Raw genomic sequence first — 7,324 nt, forward strand, 5'->3', positions numbered from 1 at the left:
GACACTTTAACACTCTGCCACAGGAAATGTGGGGGTTAAAGTTGGCCCATTTAGCTCCTTCCCAAGGGGGTTCACTACGTGTTGGGGGAGGCCTGGGCCTGAGGGACGGCCACATGGCCAATCCCTGGAACGGCAGCATTTGGGGAGGTTTTGCAAGATGCCCCAAAGCAGAGCAAAAAGTTGCAGGCGCTGAAAGACCCACAGCGCTCAGTGCATTCTCATGTTAAGTCCACTCTTAAAACGTCAACCCGCTTTCCTGCTCTCCAGTGCCTTTTTCATCAGGCATGTGACTCGATCACTAAAAAACAGAATTACAAAAAGTGGACGAATTTCCTGTCTAAAAGGAATGGTTAACAACTTATATGGAAATCTGCTAAAATTAACTGTAGGAAACACAAATAACTCACATATAATATAACGTTCAATATTTTTCCCGCTCTTGGATGCTAATTTTATACAGTTTTGGTTACATTATTTGCATAATTTGACTTGGATCCGCTTCTCGTGTTTGAAAAATACTTAAAGAAGGAAAGTATTCAATCTGAGAAACTGGTCCTCTGCTCTCCTGGGGAGAATCGAGAACGGTTGGAGCCGAAAGAATCATGAGCCCATTCACGAATTTCTCTGCCTTCTCTGGCCCGCTCCTCACTCCTGCCCGCCTCCCATCTCAAAGCCGAGGTTTGCTAACGTAGGCCAGGCACAGACCTAGTTAACAGCAAAGCTGGGAACAAAATCAGGGCCCTGGCCTCCCATTCCGATTCCCTTTCCAGCACCGTACACGATCCACACAGGTTCTGTTCAAACCATTAATAACAATTCCTCTAAAAAATGACAAAGACACTTAAAGTCTATCAAAGCACCCTTCTGTCATTCCAAGCCGCACTCATCAGAATAAGGGAATGACCATCGAAGTTTGTCATTCTGTTGAAGGCACTGATGATTCACAAAGTAAAACAGTAAACTACTGAAAACCACTACTAAAAACGAGAAGGAGCTATGCATTATTCTCTTTAGATTTCTTGATAAGCCCGTGAAGTTTGTGCTATAGTTTTCATTTCACAGAGAGAGCAAATAAAGTCCCCAAGGTCATAGTCTCAGAAAGAGGTGGCCTAGGTTAGAGCTTGAATCTGTCCCGCCTACAGCCCTTAACCAACAAAAAAATAGAAATAAATGTTACAGCGTGCAGCACTGTAGCTCCCAGCCAAGTAGTGGGAGGCACGTGGAAACGTGGGTCACAAAGACAGGGCATTCCCAGCATTCAGTGTCTGGGCTCAGGGACCTTAAACACCTCACCATGCGTCAACAGTCTCTCCCAACAAAATCAGGGTCAGCACCCAATGCCAAGAGCATCTGATTTTAAGAAAGAGCAGGTTAGATGAATAAAATATGAACACACAATTGCAGGGTATTAAATAAAACAGGGGCGGTTTGGGGCACCTTCACATGACATCCTCTGAAATCCCTACTCTGGTATGACGGTGAGATCACTTGAGTCTGGCATGGGAAGAAAATGAATACTCTGCCTGAAGTTATTTAGTGTTTCTAAGTTTTCTCCAGCTATGAAAACATCTGAGAAGCTAACTGGGACCAAATATAAATAAAATGCAGAATTGTTTTTATGGTTTTACATATGGTTTTACATTCAAATTTGACCCAGAGTTGGAAGACATATACTTTGTAACTTTCCATGCATTCATGATCACACGCATGAAAAATGTCCCTTAAAGGAAAACCTACTTACATCCGAAAGGAAACATAATCACTGAAATCTGTGCTGTAAATATGTCAACTGACTTGCTTTGCAGCTTTGATTCGGGAGAGACTGGATGCGACCGTTCTCAGGCTGAAGAATAAGAAGCCTTGAGAGCCCAAATCAAGTATGTTATGAAGAGCTGTACTTTTTCCAAGAAAATATTTTACTTTTGTGCTTTCATAATGGTGACAATTGAAACCGAAAGCAAGCAGAAGAACAGGACATTACTGGGAGGACCACCTTGCAACCAAGTGCTGTCCTGCAATTTTAATGCTTACGTTTCTATTCTTGTTACACTCACACTGCAGCCCAATGGTTCTGGGGTAAAGAGAACATAAAAGTGGTAGATGCCATATGTAAATATGCTTTCGAACCAAGTAAAACCCCAAAGCTGGCATGCTGTGCTGCAGGAATAAAAGTCTCACGAGAGTTTAAAGAGAGAGCCCCAGTGGGGGACGCGAACCGTCACAGAGCGACTGCAGCAGAGGCAAGCTGACCACCGGCACCTCCACCGGGCCGCGGCACTCTGCAGGGTGATTTAATGGATGCTGTCAGTTTGCATCTGGCTGGAGTTTTTTCATTTTATTCATAATTAGCTTACACATTTATTTTGATATTACAGTTGCATACATGCTGGAACTATGATTCAATTAAACCTACTCTTAAGAATTTCATGTTTAAATAACGATAAGATAAAAGAAAGCTAACGCTAGGTATGGCAGATGTCTGGAACTTCTGGGTATGCCCACATTACTTCCTTTTGGGAATTCCCCTGTCCCCAAGGACATATCACACTACGGATTACCTGCCTCAGCAAAGCAGTCAGACAACCCCTATTCTTCTGGACACACGATGGGTCCAGAGCAGGCATGTGACACACGCAAGGCCAGAGTAATTTTGAGAGGACTAATATGGTTAAGAAGGTACTTCTCTGACATCAGAAGTTTAAGACCCACATAAACTTGCCAAGAAGAAACTTTTTCAGCACAAGAAGAAAGCATACAGAGGAATAAAGCCAACATAGCATAGGCCCAAAGATGGGTGGATAGACAGATGGACAGATAGACTGCAGGAAAGACAGATTAAACAGATATACAGAGAAACAGCTCTTGACGAGATTATCTGATTAGCTGAATTCAGAGCCAAACCAAACCCCAGCACTTCAATTATGTGAGTCAGTTCGTTGGACTTCAAGTTTGGTTTTTGTCACTTGTGACCGAAAGCTTTCTAACTAATATACTGGAGACCAATGAGAATGTCTTTCTTTAACAAGGGCACATTACTTAAGCCTGAGAAACACTGGATCACATGATCCCTCTGCCCCTACGAGACGATGATCCCGCGTGTTTCAGTTATTCTATCAGCTCAAATGACCTGGGTATTTTCTTATAACCTCAGCATCGAAGAATAGAAATGATGACTCTTATCTTTCATAATAATGATAAAAAATTAAGGATAAGATATCAAATGGGGCTTTTTGCTCTCCCAAGTTCAGGTGTAATAAAATTATTCAGAAAAAAATAATTTGCAGAAAGCTAATCTTACTTACTTGAATTCAGATTCAAGGGGGAAGTCTCAAAGAATACAGAGCCCAACAATGGCACATAAGACTTTAAAAAATATGTTCACTACACACTAAAAACCAGAGAAATAAATACCTTTCAAGGTTTTTTGGAGTATTTATCAAAATAATTCTTACGAACTTAACGCTGTTTGCTTTACCTACTTTAAACATTTGTTTGGAAATAAGTAAAAATTCCAGCATTTAGAGAAAATGAACAAAGCACTTACATCATAAAAAATATACATATAATTCAAAATAAAATGAGAATACCAAATCAGTTAATAAGATTGCAGAGCTAAATATCAAATGAATGACTCATGTGGAAAGACTTTCTTCAATTTTTATTCCTAGGTTTGCAGTTCATAGGCATTTTCTACTGAGAAACTGATACTATGACAGATATTTCCAAGGCCACATCAATCAGCTGTAACACTGGTCAACTGAATCTACATCTGTCCAGCCAAACTAATTTCACAGGAAGTCCTGCAAAGTCAGTAGCTAGTCTGTATCCTAAATTCAGAAATTAGTCATTTTCGACCCTCCATTATCAATCAACTCAGTGATTTATTAAATTGTCCCACAATCCTTACTGAAGGCTTTTATCCTAGGAAGAGGTTTTATCCTACAATCAGCTCTGAGAACAAAGAACAAATCCAACTCGACACAACAGTTACGGGTTTTATAAATTTTGGGTTGAAAAAGGTTTGAGGGATAAACTAATAAATACCAAGCGGTTCTGTTCAGCCTTTTCAATTACGAAAGCGATCTTTCCCAAGTATTATTAACACACACTGGCAAGACTAACCAAAGCTCTAAGTTAGTGTCTTCAAATCGAGAGGAAAGGGAGCATCGGAGTAAGACATTCTGTCATCAGGTAAGAGCGAAGTTACAGACTTTACCTCCACAACTTGAATGACATCGGAGACTAGAGTCAAATCACCCATTTAGTTGGAATTTTTTTTTTAAATTGTTACACAACATAATCAAAACGCTAAAAATTGAGTGCTGGAGATATGACCTTGTGAAAATATTTACGATTTCTATAGATCTTCAGATCACAAACTGAAAAAAAAAAGCTACTGAATTGTACTACAAGCATATTTAAGTTCGTGTTACAATGAGAAAACATATTTGGAGATATCCACGTGTGAGTAACTGTCACTGCATTCACTCTATCATAATTTTAGGCTCTAAATGAATCTGAACTTGAAATCTCAAGATAGAAGAACAATGAGAAATGTCATTTCAGGGTCTCCCAGAGACTCTTCCGGAAGGAAAGCATTCACTCCACATGAGTACTCTTATGGCAGTACAAGGCAGCTTAGAGCTGGCTGTATGCGCCCTGGTTATAAACAATACAAGCAAAAAAAGCAGTTACTGCACCAGAATTACCATCATAAAAATACTGTAAATGATACCAAAGTCAGAGTCAGTGCCCAGAGTTTTATTATCTTCAACACTAGTGACTGCTTAACAAATATGCTTATCAAATCATGCGTCTGAAAATTGTGACGTTTATATTCCTATATAATTACAAAAACAGTAATTTTAAAGAGTGGATAGCAATATTGATTTTCTATCCGTCATCTGTTTTAATATAAATATCTTGCAAATAAAAGTATAGCTTTAAGAGATGAAGAAAAAAAATTATGAAAGAAAGAAAGAAAAGAGGGCGAGAGAAAAGAAGGGGAAAAAGGAAAAAAAATAAGACAGAATCCCAACACAGGATGTAGACCATCAACAGTTCAGCCCAGCTTTGCAGTGCCATAGAAAGTCTATCACAGAAAGCTCCATGGGAGTGTAAAACTTCTGTTTCTGGACTTTGATCCAAGTGGTCATAAAACTTATCCTCACTTAATATCCCCAGTATATGCCAAATATTCTCAAGCTTTTGCCCAGCACAAAACAAAGCAATAAAAAGTCAATCGTGCTACCCCTACAATACTAACCCACCTAAAACATCACCCGCAATCACAGAGCTGATTAGTTGCTGATGAAAGGTAACAGTCTAACACGCCGGCAAGAATCACAGCAGCTGTGACCGTGGCGTTAGCCCCGGGAACGCATCATTTAGAACGCGGGAGCGTGAGGGTCCTTGACTAGCACAGTCTCGGGCCTGCAGGACGGCGAAGTTGGCTCCAGGAGTGAGGGTGAGAGCTTTCCACATGTTGTGGTAACAAGTCTCTAATTTTTATGCCAATAGACTGCTGAATTGTTCAGCTGACACTCAAATTCACACGCACAAGTTGTAATTACTAAATAGCGTCTATTTCTATGCTCCAAGCTACGGCTTGCAATGAGGTGCTTAGCTCTGTATTTGAAGACAGTTACGAGACACTGTCCTATAGTGGCATAACTGCTTTCAAGGTCAACACAAATTCACAGATGTTTAAAGGCGAATTCAGGAAGGCCAGAACTTCCATTCTGTTCCGTGCCTACTACTGAGTGTAAATCAGTCTGGGGAAAGGACAGAGAAGTTTGCACAAATGTCAAAGGACAAAATCTAAATCAAATAATGTAGAAGTAGTTCCATCATTATGCCTGTTTATGGGCACAGATGGCCAACCTAAGGGAATCAAAATTTACTTTAAGTCTTAAAACATGCCAAATGCCTTTACAGAACTGCTGTCATGGGTTTCCTGAGTCACCTATAGTGTTCATTTTACATTTACAAAGTGTAACAAAAGAAAAAAAAGCAAAGTAATGTGAGCTTCTAGTTAAAAAATTCTTAGCTGTAAAGTGAAAATGTCTGCAGTAAGTTTTTGCCACAACCAAGTGAATCATACTGGGTTTAGCAGTTTGGGAATTATACAAGCAACTGATGTCCAACCTCTCATATTTATTTTAAATCTCTTTAGCTAATGCCACCAAATATAAACCCAAACTGGAATATCGTTTTGTCAAGAACCTCTGGCTACACACAGGCTCTTAGATCATATTCTTTACACTGACAACTTTCAAAACTTTATAACGCCAAAAACTGAGAGCCTGGACTACTCTGAAATGTTTTACACTTTCGTTTTCCAACTTGGATTCAACATAAACTCTTCTCTTAAGAGTATACATACAGATATATACACACGGCCCACAGAAAAGCGTGCAGCCAACAACTATCAATATCAACTGTAATATGAAAAAAACTTAACTAAAAAAAACTATATAGAGTCTCGGATGGTATAAATTTTACACTGAGGAGAGTAATTTTGAGAATTATGCTACTGGGGGAAGAAAACAACGTGAAAAGAAATGTAATAACTCTTTCGATTTACTGTCCAATAAAATACTACTTTCAAAGTTCTGGCAGGCTCTGAAAAGTTAAGGGTTCTTACGTGTGGCTAAAAACCACCACCAAACAATCTCGAGTTTATGCTTTTAAAAGTTGGTAGAGGGGAAGAAAAGGGCATTTATGTTGATTTGTAAGACAAATAACCTCTTTTTCGATTGTTAATAATCTGCGTAAAGGACCGCTTCCCCGGACCTCAACACACACACTTAAAAAAGTCAGCCCAGTTCTGCCCACTCCCCACCCTACGCGCCACAATTCAGAGAGGGCAGAAGGGTGGTGTGCGAGGGTGACAGGAAACAGGGCTGATGGCCTCGGAGTGGCGGAAGACCTCTGAAAACGGCCGTCCATGGCAATGGACAATTCCAGACCTCGCTGGCCGTCGTGCCTCACCCCAAATTCGCGGAGAGCGCCCTTCGAAAAGAAACCCCTTCCGCTCACGGTTTCCCCTCGGGTCGCTCTGGAAGTGCGGTTTTGAAGGGCAAAGGCGGACGCGGGGAAGAGGACTGTCGAAGGAGGGCGGAGGGCTCAAACAGGGGAGACGGGATGTGTCCGAAGCCATCGCCTGTCAGAACTCTCGACAGTGCTCAAGTCCACCCCAACTCTGGACGTTCGTTAGGAGAAACGAGGTTAGAAAGGGCCCCCTCTAAGACTGCAAGATAACACACACCCGCAGAGAGCCAAGGGAGACCGAAATGTCACACGGTTCATTTCAACGAAGCAT

At 40.8% G+C, this 7,324-nt stretch overlaps 1 protein-coding gene across 4 annotated transcripts in view; it reads right to left on the bottom strand.

Annotated features, from left to right (window-relative positions):
* PDE5A (phosphodiesterase 5A) overlaps positions 1–7,324 on the bottom strand; it is a 111,596-nt gene that overhangs the window by 102,400 nt on the left and 1,872 nt on the right. The window lies entirely within an intron of this gene.

This window comes from Pteropus vampyrus, unplaced genomic scaffold, assembly GCF_000151845.1.
Source record: "Pteropus vampyrus isolate Shadow unplaced genomic scaffold, Pvam_2.0 Scaffold174, whole genome shotgun sequence".
Lineage (NCBI taxonomy): Eukaryota > Metazoa > Chordata > Mammalia > Chiroptera > Pteropodidae > Pteropus > Pteropus vampyrus.